Raw genomic sequence first — 19,035 nt, 5'->3', positions numbered from 1 at the left:
GTAGAATATTTTTCCTTTTTTCCCCAGCTGTTTATAAATAAAAGAAGCTACTTTAAATTGCATATTAGTAAAGTCTCCTTAGGAGACTGGTTGTCTAGATTTTCCCTGTTTACTGTTGGCCTCCTATTCCCCTTATTTAACATGTGTTGCCTAGATGATAAATGATACAGTCACCCTATCTGTTAAACACTAAGGTATGAACTTTAGATTATTAATGAGAGGCCCAGGTGTGTAATTATCAGTAGGCTCCCCCATATTCTGTTCTTGCTGATGTTGTTTGAACAGCTTTTAGGACTCACATAGGGAACCCTACAAGAAGATAACCACTACGATGCATGTGGCTTATACACTGTGCCTGTATAAAATAATGTTCTATATTTGAAGTTTTCATGTACACAAAAATAGGGATACCGTAGAAGGAAAATAAGCCTTCTCTGATTCAGTTTAAAAAATGCTTGTTTTATGTAACCCTACCCACTCCAACACCAGCCCCACATGTTTTTAGAGAATTATGAAGCAACTCCAAGAATCTAGTTCTGTCAAATGCAGAAATACTAGTGTTTCTAACACATAAAATTTTAGAAAAGTTTGACAAAAAAGCGTGTTTGTGAGCAAGTGGTTGGAGTATGTTTCTTTGTTCCTTTGGACCGTAATAGGCCTAAGGAGAGAAATCCAGCAACAAAAACAAAATATAAACAAAAAACTTTTTTTAAAACTTAATAAAAATATTATAAATACACAAATGGTAATTAATCATGAATTAATTATTTTAAAGAAATGACTACTTATGTATCATTAAATTACATAATTATTATTAATAACATTTCTTAATAGCATCAAATACCAAATTCACATTCAACTTTGCCCCCAAATTTTCCAAAAATTGTTCATCTTAATGAGGGTCCGACCAAGGTCACACATTGAATTGGATTGATATTCTCTGAGATCTCTTTTTATCTGGAGCAATTCCCTCTTCCAATTTTTTTCTCCATTTATGTGTTGTAGAAACTGGGTCATCTCTCTGGTGTAAATTTTCACATTCTGTAAAATTTAATATTACTTAACATGTTCCTCTAGCTCCTGAATATCTCACAGGTTGGAGGAAAGGTAGCTCCAAAGAGACAGTTAGATTCAGGTACAAAACTTTAATAAATTTAAATAGTTTTAAGTATTTCCAGCTGTATACTTTTAGCAATGATGGAACCATAGGTTCGGGTGGTGTTGGCTTAACACCTCTATTTTAAAGATACAATCATCTTGTACCTAAAGGATTAGCAGATATTGATTGTCATTGTTTTCATCCACTATATTTCCTTGGAGTTGTAATATTCATTTCTCTTGAATTTGCATGACATCATTCTTAAATGAAGGGGAATTTTCTAATATCAATTATTTGATTTATTTAAAAATAGTGTTTATAGGACAGGCCAGAAATATGCTTACTTCCTCCCTGTGTTTATCTTAGTTGAGATTGTGGTTAGCGTGTTTTACACTGAACTTAACAAAAAAGTGGGAGTAGAGATACATAAATTGTGGGATTACTCAACTCAGCAGTGAAGGAGACAGGGAATTTAGAAAGGTTGCCTTGTTCAACTGAGAATTCATTGATCTCATCTAGTCTACCAAGGAATATCTACAACACAAAATTGAGAGTTATGTTAGAAAAACAAATATGCCAGAAAGGAACAAAAAGAACAAAGAAAAAAATGTAGTCAAATCCACCAACTAAAACTAGTTTTATATATATATATATATATATATATATATGCTAAGGAAGAAAAAGCATAGGGAACAAACTGGTATGTTAAAAACTCATCCAACTCTGCTAAAGATTATTATCTAGCCTCTCAAAACTATGGGAGAGATTGAGCATTTTTCTTTGGTCTAAGCATTTTCCTAGCAAGGGACCAAGGCAAGACCACAAATGTCATAAAGAGAGCAGAGAAACTATGTTCCTAAGCAAAAGCACACTCATTCAGTAGTAAAGAACTCTGAATTCAAAGCAAAAGCAAGATTAAGAATTTTGAATACACCTGAATTCCTATGGCATGGATATAATTCTGCCAAGTTCTTTGCCACTTCATAACAAGGATAGCCTACTCTCCAGGTTTCTATAACATTTTCTCTTCTTCATCTGAAATCTCATCAGAATGGCCCTTCGTGTATATATTTCTACCAGCATTCTTATCATGACCACTTATGAATGTGTAAGAAAATTTGGACTATATATTCTGTCACGGTTCTTTTCTTTTGAGCTTTTACCAGGGTTGCACTTGATGCTCCTTCATTCACAGCAATACAGGCTTTTTGGTTTTTGTTTTTAATAGACTACTCCTACACATTCTTCCAGCTTCTGTACATTACTCAGTCTTAAAGCTGATCCCACATTGTCAGGTATTTGTTACAGCAACAGCTCCACTTCTCGGTATCAATTTTCTGTCTTAGTCTGTGTTCTGCCTCTACAATGAAAGACCACAGACTGATAATTTACAATCAAAGTTTATGTGGTTCATGGTTCTGGAGGATGAAAGTCCAAGAGTACAAAACCAGCATCTGTCTGGGGTTATCCCTGGAGGAAGGCAGAAAGCAGAAGGCAAAAGCAAACACAAAAAAAAAAGGTAGAGGAAATCAGGCTGACCTCATCCTTTTTCAGGAGCTCATTCTCACAACGAGTAAAACATTTATGAGGGAAGAGCCCTATGACCTAATCTCCATCTTAAAAGCCTTATCCCCAATGTCACTACAATGGCAATTACATTTTAACATGAGTGTGAAGGGGCTATCTGACTATTGGCAACAAAACTAATGTTGATAATATAAGTACTTCTTAAGTATATACAAATTTATTTGTCAATTATATCTCAATAAAATGGAAAAAGGAAATTTTATTTAAAAAAATAAAAGGGATAACATGAATCTCTTGTAATTCCTTAGACCATAGATTTTTGCTTGAGTTATATTCTAAAATTTAGCATTTTGTTATATAGTCAATAGTATTTTCAAACAATATTCTTCCAGAAATGAATGATTCTTTGCCATTGCCATGCCTCTCTATGAAAATCAGGTTGGAAGGGAGGGTTTCTTTCTTCTTCCTCTCTTTCTGTTATTTACTTGTTTTTACATGCATGTTTTAGACAGGATATCCAACTTCTAGTATTTAGTTACTAGAAATGTATTGAAGTACATGAAGTAATATTTAAGGCCACTTTTTTGTTTTTGATTAGATGGATGTGACTTTGAACTTCCTGTGCAGATAGCAGCAGCTGCAAGAGTATAAGCAGCTAGAGGATTGTCAGAAGGTAGATCCACTCAATTAGTTAGTGGTTGTGCGACTTTGGGAAATTTACTAAAAATTTCTGAGCCTCTTTTCTCCTTATATGAAAAGGAATCAAAATAGTACCTTCTCCAGTATGTTTTTTCAAAGGCAAAACTTATAATCCCTGTGAACTTCTTCTTGGTGTCATTCTGGAAGGTTCTAAATACCCTACATGTGTTTGATGATAGCCAAAGTAATTGAAATAGTATCACTCAGACCAGTTGCCACTTTGGTTGAAATTGTAGTCACACCAGTAGTTGTAGTAATGAATTTCTGCTACCCCCCACCATTGTGTCAAAATCACCTTGACCAAGAGTTAATAAATTCTTGGGGATATAGTTCTGGGAGCAAACGATTGAGGAAAACACTCCCTGAGAACCTGAAATACCTACACTGATTTTATACTGATTTCTTTAAATCTGATACTCACAATTTTGCTTTCTATTATTATTATCATCACTATTATTTAGACTTTGGTGTACTTTAAATGCAAAAGGCCAAAAGTGTCCAAGGTGAAGGAACAGATGGAGGTTCCAAGGCTGACAGAATGTGAGATGTGGGCTGGCATGGGAACACACGCTCACAGGACTGGAACTCCTCATGCTGGACTGCACAGTCGGGCTGAAAGTCCACGAGGATATATGTCCTAGATGCTCCTTGATGCTAGTAGAACAGATTGCCTATCAGAGGAGACCTTCATTCATTGGCTCTGCCTGAGTAAATCTAGAGAAAGGATCACGGATGATAAAAGTGCAGTCAGAATCCTAGCAAATTACAGCCCAGCAGCAATGGTAGGATATGGAGGATTTATATTAAGCCTCAATGAAGTGGAAATTTCTACCAGGAAAACAAATGTTAAGAGATTTTAAAAGTTCTTCTGAAGTGCCTCTTATTTTTTTTTTTTTTAGTTTTTACTTTTATTTATATATTTTCTTGGTGAAATAAGAACTCTGTCTATAAAAATTGCAGAGGGCAATTAACTTCATCTGCCCCCAAAGTTAATTAGCATACATATTTTAAAGTTCTCTTTCTATTTGGTAAGTGCTATAAACTCCTTGAACCTTGGTATTCTGTTTCATAAAACAAGGGTAGTAATAACTATGCATGGGTCTATTTGGGGATTCAAATGAATAGGATTTGAAAAACATCTGAGACTGAGCCAGCCCTCCCTAAACCCAAGTACTAATTCTTCTTTTTCTACGTGATGACAGAGCCAAGGGCTTTTTCACTGGTAAGTTAAAAGAAGCAATTATATAATTTTGTCTTCAATGTATTATCATTCATATTTCTCATTCTTGGCCCTCCAAGGCTGACAATGACCTTGCATATAGTTTGTGCATATTCACTACCAGCGCAGCTCATCTTCGCACGATTAGTTCAGGTGGTTAAACTGCAGTGTTAATAACTCCAGAGCACAATTTTAATTTCAGTTTAATAGTTGTTTGGATTACAGTATAAAAACAAACAAAATTATAAACCATCTCATTAGAAGGTGGTATTTGTCAAAGGGAGTTGTTCTGATAACACAACAAAAGGATCTGGACGGGTCATTATTGCTACAGCTAAAAGTTACCTCAAGTTAAGTGAATAACATCATACTTATGTGTTCAAGGTGGCATTATTATTCCTTCCTGGTGCAAATGAACCGAAACAGAAATTTTGAGCTCCCTTTAGAATAGGCAGGAATTCACTAAGATTAAGAAGTCAGTCTCTATGTAATATGAGATAGTCAAAATAAAGAATAGTGGAGAAAGTCCACGAATCCATGACTACTTGGAAAAAGCACCCTATTAAAGTCTGGACTAATGGATCAATATTTTCCCATTGTATATCATAGGCATGTGCTCCCAGCATGTTTTTATGTCAGTACTATGAATGTGAGCATATACAATATACTTGCAAATGAGAAAGTAAAAGGACACTATAGTGGAGAAATTATTATAATATCAGGCAGAATAATCTAAACAATTCAAAAATATATAACATGGTCTGATTTTTATTTTAAATAACTGAACTGAATTGACGTAGTTTCTCAAAACAAAATACACCTCAAGGTATTATCCCCAAGGGTGGATAAGATGTGAACCAATCAGGGAGAAAGAGATGTATCGTGTCCGTTGTCTGCAAGGAAAAGAGATTAAAGGAAGAATGCAAACCTGGGTGACATTATTAAGAGAAAGGCCCTGAGAGCACAGTCGTTTAAGATGAAATATGATAAAAAAAATAATAATAATAAGATGTCCCCTAGCTTTCTGGGAAAGCCAGAAATAATTCAAAATCCTGGATGGCTGACCTCCGGCAAGTTTATTTGAACTTTGTACACCTCTGTTTTCTGATTTATGAATTGTGGAAAATAATATTATTATTATTATTTTTTTTTAAGTTTTGGCCGGGGCCTGGTTTGAACCCACCACCCCTGGTATATGGGGCTGGCGCCCTACTCCTTGAGCCACAGGCACCACCCGCCTTGTCAATTGTTAAGAGTTCAATAATTATTTTATTGATAATATTGTTAAAAGTGTAGTTTTAATCATACTTCATGTCTTAAGCCTTTTCTTTGCTTGCCAATTGCCTGAAAGAATTTAGACATCTTAAGGAGGGTAAGGAAAGGACAATGGTCCTACTTTATCCCCCACATTTTGTGTCATGTTATTCATAATAATATTTCTCAGATAGCCTCTTTCCATCAAGTTGGTCATCATCAATTTTTAGCACGCCTTTGACTAATTCTGAATTAGAGAAAGTGCTTCTAGCTAATGTCTTTACTTTCAGGATTATTTTATCTCCATTTACTCAGGAATCTCTGTCATATTCATCTGTCCAAAAACCATTTCTAAAAATACCACTGCTGTGTTCCAAAACACATAATGGTAGGACCCCACGCTCAGGCTGACACGCAGCTCCTGGATGTTATTTTGACAGGGTCCTTCAGGGTCTTCCCCATGTGACCCCGCAGCGTGGGCTGTCCCCACTCTCTTCCAGGAGCCTTCATTTCATCTCTCTGGCCCCATATTCCCTTTGCTCCAACTGAGCACCTTTTTCTTCTAGCATCCCCTTCATCGTCGCTGACGCTGTGTCTAGCAGTTTAAATTACGGACTCTTTAATCTTTTCTTATGAAAGATTATGTAAGCCTACACTGATTCTGCTGTCTGATAACCACCAACCAGCCCTTAATTATGCAGTTTTTGGTTATGTCAGGTTATTATCACACTTGATCTTAACTAAAAGGTTGAGAAGCAAAATGTCAGGTTATTATTAAGTCCCATTTTGGAGGATTACTTGTCACATGTACCCTAGTTTCCCTAGTTAAGAATTAAAAAGCATATATGCCACCTTTTTTTTTTTTTTTTCTCACAGCCACTGTACACAGCAATGTAAAGTACACAAATTCATAAATCATGTGCATGGTCAGTTAGTGTTAAATCAATTAACAAAGCTGCTAGTTGATCAATTCCCTCCACATTGAATCCACATTGTGTCCTAGGGGGATATAAATCCAAATGGATATAAAATAAGGCAAGTTTGTTAGATAGACTCTGGAGATAAAAATCAAACTATCGGGCAGGTGAAAATTTTTCCCTTCTACACCAAGATTTGCCATCCCAGTGACATACTAGTAATGTTTTATTCACTTGTATACTCCACATACAGAATGACAGAACGTTCTTTTTTTGTTTGTTTTGTTTTGGTCTCTGTAGACTTTCTGGGTTTCCCCATACTCCATCATTATTCAATATACCAGGGTCCCAGCTAGTACTGGGCAGGATTTCCTATTCTAGCATAGAAATGAAGGAAAAAGTACCCATCGGACTTTCCTATAGTCTTACCTAAGGCTTACACTGAACAATGAGCCCAATACCATATTGTACATTGGACCACAGAGCTGCCAGAAGAATTCAAACCTTGCTAAGCACAAGAGCCAAGAGAACTGTCTTAACGTGAGTCTCAGTCCAGAGCCTCATGTTCCAGATGAGACTGGTGCCGCAGGTTCCTTTGGAATGTGAGTTTTTCTTGATTCTTTTCCATTTGGATGTGTGAAAGTATAAGGGAGACTGAAGCAGCTGCAGAGGGAGGGAGAGCATGTCTCGAGTGATGACACATTTAAAATATCATCCTGAGGAGCCCTGAGCTCTCTAGCTATGGATTCTAAATATAGTGGTGCCTGCAGGAGAGACACGCACCAGTTGGGCTCTCAGAAAGCTGCTCCAGCACCAGGTAAAGATGCCTCAGCCGGGGGAGTCAGGCTTGTGTGATGTGCCATTTCAGCATTTTCCCAGGCACTCTGAGAAAGCCACTCTCTCCTTAGAGAATAGAAGAATAATTACACATACATCCTGAATTCCTAATCTTAGATCATTGTTAATCCCCTCACAAAAACATTTTTGTTACAGAAAAGTTTCTAAGTAAGAATTTATTGGCAGGGGAAAAATACCCCCCCAAATATCTAGTAGGTACTATTCCATCTTGTATATATGTTGGTTTGAATATTTGGTGGGGTTTTTTTGTTTGTTTGCTTGTTTTGCAGTTTTTGGCTGGGGCTGGGTTTGAACCCACCACCTCCGGCATATGGGGCCAGCGCCCTACTCCTCTGAGCCACAGGCACCGCCCATTGGTGGGATTTTTTTTTTTTTTTTTTTTACCAAACTCACTAGGTTGATTTTTTTGTAAGGGAGCCTAACCCTAATGCTGCATTAAACATATTTTTAACATTCAAAGCAAGAAGTTTGGACAGAATCGCAAGAGGGGAAAAATTTATTATATAACATATCAGGTTTTTTTACATTAGAACGAACACATGCAAATACGTAATTCAAATACTTCATTCCCCCAAACTTCATTTAAATCAAACTTATTTAAGCCTATCCTTAAGGGTGAATGTGAAACTACCTATTGTATTTCTTGCCCACTGCGTATTTGTTGTGTTGAGATTTATTGCGTTTTAATGGTTACACGTTCATGAGTTGATTCTTAACCAGGGCTATTTAAAAACCTCCAGTGATGAGCTAACTATAACAAACTTGCCATCTGTATCTCTTAGGAAGCAGGAGTTTTAAATATAGTCAACTCTTGTTGCCATTCTATTTTTTAGTCCAATCTCTTCTGTAAATTCCTTTCAGCCCATGCTTCATTCTGGAGGTGGGGAGGGTGAGTAGACCAGCCTGGCTTGTTAGCAAGAGTAGGAAATGGAAGAAATCTCTTGACTCTGACATCATTCGGTGGGGATGAGTTAGTATTCTCACACCAGCTCCTGCTTTCATTTCCTTACTCCTCTTCAAGAGTAACATGTTGAGGTGTTACCAGCACCTCCGCTGCTACCACCTGGAGAAGCCAGAGTGAGTGTGTTGAGGAAGAGTCGCTCCTGAGACTCAGCAGCAGAAAGTGCATGATTTCATCAATCTCCTGCAGTCTGAGTCCGCAGTGGTCTCTAATTCCTGCACTTGGTCATTAGCTGTGCTGGGAAGGCAGCTAAGCTTATTCAAACTCACCTCTTTTCTTTCCTTTGAGTCCGAAGCTTTTCTCCTTATTTTGACATAGCAGATAATGTCTTCTCTTTATGATTTTTCCCCAATATTTCTGAAATTTTTATTTATCCTTTTTTTGTATCTCTTTTCTTTTCTACTTTGGCTTTTTGCATGATTATGCCCCAAAAATGTTTCAAAAAGAAAATGTAACAACAAAAAATGGAAATCCTGGGTGGCGACCATAGCTCAGTGGGTAGGGCACCAGCCACATACACCAGGTCTGACAGGTTAGAACCTGGCCCAGGCTTGCTAAAACAACAATGACAACTGCAACAACAACAACAAAAATGGCTGGGCATCATGGCCTGTAGTCCCAGCTACTTGGGAGCCTAAGGCAAGAGAATCGCTTAAGCCCATGAGTTTAAGGTTGCTGTGAGTTGTGGCCTCACAGGCACTCTACCTAGGGCGACAACTTGAGACTCTGTCTCAAAAAAATAAATAAATAATAAAAAATAAATGGAAATCATTTCTCTCTTAACTTTCAGCAAAATCATTCTTTTTTAAATTTGATGTTTTTCATGTTAGCAACAAAATCCAACTATAGATAGCATTATCAGCTTTTATATATTTTCTCTACAGCTCCAAATATTCAGAGGCATTTCAAATGTTTTGACAAAAACAAATGGCAATGAACTTCTGTGAATTTTAGGATTTCTCATCTATTTATCAATTAAACCAAATAATTCCTCCATAAATGTCAACTGAGTACAATGAAGACATTTAATTTATTTTGTAATATGTTATGCTTTTTTCTCTTTCCAACTTGTCATGCTTTATAAATTCCAGACTCAAAAAGAGTATCCAAATGCCAGAAAGGCTTCTCTCTTCCAAATGAGGATCTATTAATTAAACTAGGAAAATGAAGCCTTAAAAGGAAAACATTAGTTAAATCAGTACTTGGAACTGCCCTGCCCAGAATAACTCATGGAAAAATATCAAAATATATTTGTTTAAAATTTAACTATGAATACAAATTAACCTGTGCCCGTTTCTCTTGTATGATAATGAACTGAAAGCATAAATGCAAATATGAATAGATGCTGACCCTTGGCTTTCATTTAAATATGCTTTGAAGTCACAGATTTGTATGGCTGAATTCTGCCATAGATTTACTGATGCTCTGACATAGAAACATAAATTTGAAAACCTAATTACATACTTTGAATCATAGTTAAATTGTTCTTTCATGTGTCTAGGACCTAAACTTTCAAATGTTTTTCTTTTCTTCACCAATCTTTATATTTCATTCATGTATAAAATATAGAAGCTGAGAAAGATATGAACTGATGACAAGGACTTTGATAAAGAGTGACTTCAGCCAGGTGTGGGGGCATGTGTGTAGTCCAGAGTTTGAGAGCAGCTGGAGCAACATGGTAAGATGCTATCTCAAAAAACAATAATAATAATAATAGTAAACTTCAGGTTCTTAAATGGGAGGGAATGGGAAAGAGGGCACCGGGAGACAGAGGCAAGCTCTGAGACTGAGCACTCTCCTCACTCTTGAAGCCCCAGCGCAGTGCTGATGTTGTGCCCAGAGGAGCCTCAGACACAGCCTGCCTCAGCCTCATTTTGATTATGAGGTAGCAACAAAAATAATTTTATGGTTGGGCGTCACCACAATATGAGGAACTGTATTAAAGGGTCGCGGCATTTAGGAAGGTTGAGAACCACTGAGCTAAGGAGACAACAACCAAAGCAAATAGACAGTCATCAGACTATGAAAAGATATTTGCATATTATGAATTGGACAAAAGCTTGATAACTAGGATCTACAGAGAAATCAATGTAATCAACATAAAAGAACCATAATTTGTTTTTCAAAAATTATTTTTGAAAATTTCTAATCCATACAAAAGTAGTCTTCAACAGATGGTCCCTATCTTCTTTCACTACATCCTTCAGTTAGATATTGCTGGCAGCCTGTCCTCCCTCCTAGCAGAGATTAGGTGGGCTTAGAAAGAACCTTGTTGCACCGCCTTCCTCCAGGAAATGAACTAGGGATACAGGCCCAGCTGTTGGCAAGGTTGGGTAAGGTACTTAAAGCCCTTAGTGTGCAGTCTGAGAGCTATCAAGTCATATCCTCATTATCAAACACTCTGGAATTCTTATCTGGACCTTCTCATTTCTTTACCATATCTGCAGATGTACAGATATTAACTAAAGGTACAAAATAGAAGTGACCGATCACAGTGAAAACAGTGTCTGACGTTATTTATTTTTCAGGTTTTTAACATTGACTTCTCTCTCTCTCTTCTCCCCACCACCTCTCTTTCTCTCTCTCTCTCTCTGTCTTTCACACACACACACACACACACAATTATTGTCTCACTTTACTCTTGCAATAAATAATAATGTAGCTCTGCCATCTCAGGGCAAAATATGAGCAAAACTGAGAAAAACATAGATTGCTTATGAATGAAGCCTTAGCTCTTTACAGAGACAAATGTGTCAAAGGATCCTTCCACCCAATGATAAGTACAAATGTCAAGGTCTGCCCAGATTGTCAAACATGCTCTTCAGGACCTCCTGGTGATCTCGGTAAGGATAAATTGAACAACAACGTCATGAATTTTTGTGATAGAGTGATAAGTGACCATGAACACACTGACTTTCAAGTGATCACTACTGGGCTCTGTTTATTTGAATTTTCAATAACATCTTCTTTCTATTTATTTGTTTTTGTATTTATTTGGGAAAACACACATTACGGTGATTTGAACACTTATTTAAGAATTCAAATTGAGGTTCGGGGGGCCTATAGATCAGTGTCTAGGCCGCCAGCCACATACACCCAGCCCAGGCCTGCTAAACAACAATGACAACTACAATAAAGAAAATAGCGGGAGTTGTGGCAGGCACCTATAGCCCCAGCTACTTGGGAGGCTGAGGCAAGAAAATCACTAGAGCCCAAGAGTTTGAGGTTGCTGTGAGCTGTGACACCACAGCACTCTACTGAGGGTGACATACTGAGACTCTTATCTCCAAAAAAAAAAAAAAAAGCCAGTGCCTGTAGCTCAAAGGAGCAGGGCACCAGCCCCATATACCAGAGGTGGTGGGTTCAAACCAGCCCTGGCCAAAAAAAAACTGCAAAAAGAATTCAAATTGATTTTTGTTGCCTTTTTAATGAATTTATATTTATATAGAGAAGTGCAGAAAGAAGTTCCTTAAAGGATGAAAATGACACCTGTTGAAATAATTTGTGAAGACAAAGATAAAACCACAATCTTATCTTACCAAAATGGCAGTACTGTTTATGAGAATTTCAGTTGTTTGACATCCAAATTTGTTTTTCTGCCTTCTAACTCATAACAATTTAGCATTCTTTCTTTGAACCATCCATGCCTCTGTTCAGTTAGATAGCGAGAAATTCATCCATTTCTTTCTTTCTTTCCTTACTAGAAAAATATCTTATTTTGATGACCTAGAAGTTGATGTTAGAAAAGTCCAATTAATTATCTTAGTTGTTCTTCTACTGTGTGGCTATTTATCCATCTATCTTTATCTAAAGAAGTGCAAGGAGGAAGTGAGTCAAATTCAAATGAAAATATTACTGAAACATATCATTTATAAATAAGCACAAGATTAAAACATAGTGTTTCATAAATTCTAGGAATGTATGATAATACAAAATACATAACTCATACCAAATTAAAATTTCTACTCATAAATCTATTCTATTGGAATATTATAGCTTAGATTCCTTTAGAGCTCCATGGACAACTTTCAGAAGACATTAGTGCCAAATATCTTGTTTATAAGATTTCTGCAGATTTTCACTCCTCTGACTCGTCTCTCTTCAATAGATCATCATCATATATAATTATATATGTATATAAATGGTATACAAATAATTATATATATGATACTCTGAAAATTCTTAGAAATGTGAGTTAACTGAATTCTGAATGCTTACTACTATATTATCAATGAATGTGCATACCCCTCAAACTTCACATTGGAATTTGACCCCCATTGTTAAAGGTGAGGCCTAATGGGAGGTATTTGGGTCATGGGGCAAATTCCTTATGAATGGGGCAAATGCTCTCATCATGGTAATGAATTAGTTCTCACTCTGCTAAGTTTTTTAATAGCTGGCTGTTAAAAGGAGCCTGACTTCTCCTTAGTTTTTTGCTTCTTCTCTCATCAGGCAATTTCTACACAAGCTGCTCCCCTTGCTACCTTCCACCATGAATGGAAATAGCCTGAGGTCCTCACTAAAAGCCATGCTGGCACCATGCTTCTTGGATGGCCTGGAGAAGAAGAGTGAGATGAACTTCTTTTCTTCATAATGTACTCAGCCTCTGATGTTTCTTTATGGTAAAACAAACGGGGTAAGAAACTATCTATAAGGTTGGTACTTTAATAAAAGGAATATTTATCATATAGTGAAATAACATATTTATTTTGATTGAAAATACTAGACATTTTAGTCCAGTAATAAACTCAAGAAAATGTAATATTAAGGGAAGAAAGAAAAACAGAAATTTTGGTAATTTGAAGATCTAAAATTTTCCCTCATTTCCAAAATAATTCATTACCATGGTTTATTATACAGTTGACATCATGATGTATAGGATTTAAAATGACTGAATTTGGGGTGGCGCCTGTGGCTCAGTGAGTAGGGCGCCGGCCCCATATACGGAGGGTGGTGGGTTCAAACCCAGCCCCGGCCAAACTGCAACAAAAAAATAGCAGGGTGTTGTGGCGGGCACCTGTAGTCCCAGCTGCTCGGGAGGCTGAGGCAAGAGAATCATGTAAGCCCAAGAGCTGGAGGTTGCTGTGAGCCGTGTGCGGCCACGGCACTCTACCAAGGGCAGTAAAGTGAGACTCTGTCTCTACAAAAAAAAAAAAAAAAAAAAGACTGAATTTTTTCTTTTATTTTTAGGGATTCATTGAGGGTACAAAGAACCAGGTTACATTGATTGCATTTGTTAGGTAAAGTCTCTCTCATAATTGTGTCCTGCCCCCAAATGTTGTGTCACACACCAAGACCCCTCACCCCTGCCCTCCTTCCCTCTCTCTGCTCGTCCCGTCTTCCACCATGTACTAGGTCATTAATTGTCCTCATATCAGAATTGAGTACATAGGATTCTCGCTTCTCCATTCTTGTGATGCTTTACTAAGAATAATGTGTTCCACTTAAAGAACAATGAAAATTGACAACAATTATCATATAAAATTAAATAATTAACACAGGCAATATCAAAATTCGAATTGAGATATAAGAAATGGGCTTACAGCAAAAAGAAAAGAGTATAAATAAGCACCGATTTTAAGAACCAGGAAGGTCAAGGAGTCTCAGCTCTGGAGATCTCAATTCAGGGAGCATAATGTCAATTGTTCTGGAAAGTTTGGATGTTCAAGCTTCTGGAAGCAAAGGATTGTATATCTGAGGTCCCTTACAAGAATACATTTTACAACTTAGGGTTTTTGTGAAGAAAGCGCAGTGAAGAAAACATATCTAAACTCCAAATGTCTAATTCCTTTTAAAAATATATCTACAACTAGACCAATAACAGATAATTTAATGGATATAAAATTAATACACAACAAAAGGCATGTGTTTAAAGTGTACAATTTACAAATTTTGAAATATGTAACAATATATGAAATAATTGCACAAAGAAGATGAAAATAAGTTTTCTTTTTTTAAATCCACAAATAAAAATTACACATGTTTTTGGTGTGTGACACTGTGTTTTGATACATGCATATACGGTGGAATGGCTAACAAAATCAAGCTAATTAACGCATGCATTACCTCCTATATTTACCATATTTTGTGGTGAAAACACTTAAAATGTCTTCTCTTAGCCACCCAGTGGAAGTTTCCATGGGCTGTCTAGAAGGTCACTGTTAAGGTGGAGTTTTCAGCCCAGTGAATCAAAAGCCAGACTATGACCCAGGAGAGAGCTGAACTCCAGTTCTGAAACTTCTCCCAAGAGAGCGAAATGGTCTTCAAAGGAGCCCACAAATGGCCAGACAAAACCCTCAGATACTGACAGAGCCAAGTGACCACCTCATTTGAGGCTTTGCCCACAGGAATGGTGCTGAGGGACAAGAGTGGGCAGCAGTAGAAGCATCCCAGACCAGGGATGACCAGGGCATTGTCTATGAAGCTGAGCCCATCTCTGGGCTCCCCTGTGAGTCAGGTGCCCAGAAACAAAAGTTCTCGTTCTAATTGGATGCCAGGATCCATCCAAGGATTGGGTGCTCATTCAATGAGCAGCACTTCTTCCAGTGGACTGCCAAGCTTCTGCAGGCCAGCAAGTGGAAGACGCTTTACTCAACCACCCTAGTGCCATCTCCAACTGCACTAGCTTTGTTGTTCACCAGGACAAGTACAAGTTCTTGGTGTTCCCCAGCCTGGGGTGCAGCCTTCAGTTAGCTGGAATGATAGCCTGAAGCATGTGCTGTCAGAGAGGTCTGTGCTCCAGGTGGCCTGTGGCTGCTGGATACCTGGAGTGCCTCCATGAGAATGAGTATGTCCGAGGCAATGTGACAGCTGAGAATATCTTTGTGAATCTAGGGTATCTGAGTCACATGAACAATGGCTTCACCTTCCACTGTTGCCAAAGTAGCAGACATGTGGCCTGCATGGATGGTAGCAGGCGCCCACATGAGGGGGATCTTGAGTTCATTATCATGGACCTGCACAAGGGATGTGGGCCCTCCCACCACAGTGATCTCCAGACCCTGGGATACCGTATGCTGAAGTGGCTCTCTGGGCTTCTGTCATGGACACACTGCCTTCTGAACACTGAGGATATCATGAAGCAGAAGCAGAAGTGAATCTGGGGTCGCAGGAGGCCAACAGGGAGCAGGAAGGAAGCAGGGGAAGCATCCGACAGAGCCAGAGGCCTTGAGATTCTCAGGCGTATATTCCACTGTCCTTTCCAGCAGGCAAGAGCATAGGCCCTGGAGCCACCCAGCGGGCTGAATTCTGGACCCACCACTATGGGTGTGGGCAGAGCAGCTTAACCTCCACTAGCTGCAGTAACCTCCTCTGTGAGATGGTATCCCATTAGCACCCACCTCCCAGGGCTCTGGGAGGCTTTGGGGGAGTCAGATACTCAGAATACTGGTGCATTCATTTATTCACCAACATGGAGGCCATCTGAGCAGGTTAGGCCCAGGCCCGGCCCCAGCACCTGGTACCACCTGCCAACCTGTGTCCAGGCCGTAGGATAAGTGCCTTTTCCTCTGCCTGCAAAACCACGGGGACTGCCTGTTGAGGTTTAACCATTCAGCACCAAGGACAGCGGGCAGCTGGACACAAGGAGAAGTGCATAGGGTATGGTCAGCACCAAGGACAGCAGGCAGCTTGACACAGGGAAGCTCTACAGGTCCAGAGGTTGGGATTCAACGCATAGTATGGACTTGGAAGATCTGCCTAAGAGTCATCCAGGAGGGGCTACTCACGGGGCAGTCGGCTGTCCATGTCTGGACTGCAGGATTGAGGGCTAAGTGGACACCGCACCTTGGGATATCTTAGGAGCTTCCAGCTGAAGCCCAGGGGAGGATGAGATTATCTGGAAAAATGTACGGAGTGGGAAGGGTGAACTTCCCAGTGAATAGCTTTGAGTCTGTCATATTTCCCAGTTTTTAGCATGCTGTGTCACTCTTCATGTTGAGCCTCTCGTTTTATTCTGCCCACTTTGTATGTCCCACCCCTTCTCTCAATCATGGACAGCCACTCAGAAACACTTAATGTACCTTCTGCGGATATGTTCACTTCGATACATTTAATCCTTAAAATTGTGTGGTGGTGCTAGATGTGATTTGCATAAATGATGCTCTGCTCTGAATAAAAAAACTTAGCAATTTTAAAGCAGACAATACACCGTATATTGTTCTGAATTATAGTCTCTATGTCAGTATGTTTTCTCTGGTAAATTGTCTGCTCAATCTTTGCCCCCGTCCTTCAGCTGGGTGGTTAGTTCATTACCACTGAACCTTGAGAGTTCCACCCATATTCTGATATTCCTTTACCAAACATATACAGTGGAAGTAGTTTTTCCTACTCTCTGAGTTTCCTTTTATTCTATTAACTTAAAGAATCTTAACTTTTATTGAATAGAAATTTAGCAATTTGTTCTTTTATGTATAGTAGCAAAAACATTTCTTACTTTAAGGTTAAAAAGAGGTTTTTTTTATGTTTTCTTCTGGACATTTGGTAATTTCAGTTTTCAAATTTAGATTGATGCTCCATTTTAATTCATTTTAATAAATGATGTGTTATTTTTATTTTTATGCCTGTGAATAAACTTTTATCCTCCCATTATTTGTTGAAAATAAGCCCAATCTCCACTAAACTGTTTCAGCATCTATGTTATAAATCACTTTTCTATATATGTGTGGGTCTATTTCTAAACTCTATTCTGTTTCATTGATCTATTTGTCTATCTTTATGCCAATGCTATACTGATTTAAAACTTTTCTTTAAGGGTGGTGCCTGTGGCTCAAAGGAGTAGGGCGCCGGCCCCATATACCAGAGGTGGTGGGTTCAAACCCAGACCTGGCCAAAAAAAAAAAAAAAAAAAAAAAAAAAAAAACCTTTCTTTATCTGTGCTATTGGTATTTACTGCCATAGATATAACCCTAAGTAATGATCTAGGAAAAATCTACACATTTTCACATGCTATATTTACATAGCGAAAAATACTTCACAATTTCAGTTTTGATTTTGTCTTTGACACATAGAATATTTAAAAGCTTGTTATTTAGCTTCCAAATATTTACAGATCTTCCAGATGTTTTTCTCTTATTGATTTTTAATTATTTTATATCATTTGAATCATTTTAAATTTGTATAGACTTGTTTTACATTTAAGATATCCTACCTTGATAAATGTTATGTAGGTATTTGTAAAGAATATGAAAATAATCTGTATTCTACTGTCGTTGGGTGGTGTCTTCTATAAATATCAAGTAGCCATGTTGTTTGAAAATATTGATTAAATTGTCTATGAGCTTACCGATTTTCTGTCTACATATTCCATTGAGTACTAAGAAAAGATAATTGAAATCTCTGATTGCAATTTTGGAATGTTTATTTCTCTTTTTAATTCCAGCACTTTTTGCTTCAAATGCATTAACATTCTATTACTAGGTACATAAATATTTATAATTTTTATGCCTTTTTGGTGACTGAGCCAATTTATGTTTATGAACTGACATTCTCTATGACTGGTCATGTTTCTTTCTTCTAACCGATGTTCTGACATTAACATAACTATTCAAACTTACTTTCATTAGTTTAGCACTTAGACTTTTTTTACTATTTTAATTAAACCTTTTATTTTGAGATAATTGTAAAATATAAATTAAATTGTAGAAAATAATACAGAGATACCATGTAGTCTTTAATCATTTTCATCCTAATGGCAACACTGTGTAAAACTAAGGAGCACATGGGTTACACACTGACAGAGTCAAACTGCAGAACATTTTCATCATAACTAGCATCCCTTTGCTACTCTTGATAACAATATTCACTTTCTGGTGGCGCCTGTGGCTCAGTGAGTAGAGTGCCAGCCCCATATACCGAGGATGGCGAGTTCAAACCGGCCCCGGCCAAACTGCAACAAAAAATAGCCGGGTGTTATGGCAGGTGCCTGTGGTCCCAGATACTTGGGAGGCTGAGGCAAGAGAATTACCTAAGCCCAGGAGCTGGAGGTTGTTGTGAGCTGTGACACCATAGCACTCTACCGAGGGCAATAAAGTGAGACTCTGTCCCTAAAAACAAAACAAAACTATACTCACTTTCTTTTTACCTCACATTGTCCTTAAACCTGGCATTAACTAATCTGCTCTTAAATTTATGAATTTTAAATTGATCATTTCATGAATGGCATAAGAAAATGGAACCATGAAGTATGTAACACTGTGGGACTTGTTCTGTAACTCAGCACAATTCCCTGGCGATTTATCCAGATTATTGCATGTATCACCGATTTGTTTCTTTTTATTGACGCACAGTGTTTCATGGTATGGATGTATCAGTTTGGTTACAACTCATCAGTTGAAGAACACCTGTGCTGCTTTCATTCAGGAGCTATTAAAAATAAAGCAGCTCTCAATATTCATGTTCAGATTTTCATTTCTCTGTGATAAATGTCCAGGACAATTTCTGCGTTGTATATTAATTATGTACATGCTGCATTTTTAAGAAACTGCCAAATTGTTTTTGAGAG

At 37.8% G+C, this 19,035-nt stretch overlaps 1 pseudogene; it reads left to right on the top strand.

Annotated features, from left to right (window-relative positions):
• The window catches only part of LOC128584300 (inactive serine/threonine-protein kinase VRK3-like), a 141,334-nt pseudogene extending 125,703 nt beyond the window's left edge, over window positions 1-15,631 (top strand).
• Window positions 15,632-19,035: the final 3,404 nt, after the last annotated feature.

The sequence above is a fragment of the Nycticebus coucang genome, chromosome 4 (genome assembly GCF_027406575.1).
Source record: "Nycticebus coucang isolate mNycCou1 chromosome 4, mNycCou1.pri, whole genome shotgun sequence".
In the NCBI taxonomy this organism is placed as follows: domain Eukaryota; kingdom Metazoa; phylum Chordata; class Mammalia; order Primates; family Lorisidae; genus Nycticebus; species Nycticebus coucang.
Note: the sequence above shows the minus strand (reverse complement) of the source record. Positions and strands in the feature narration are given on the sequence as shown.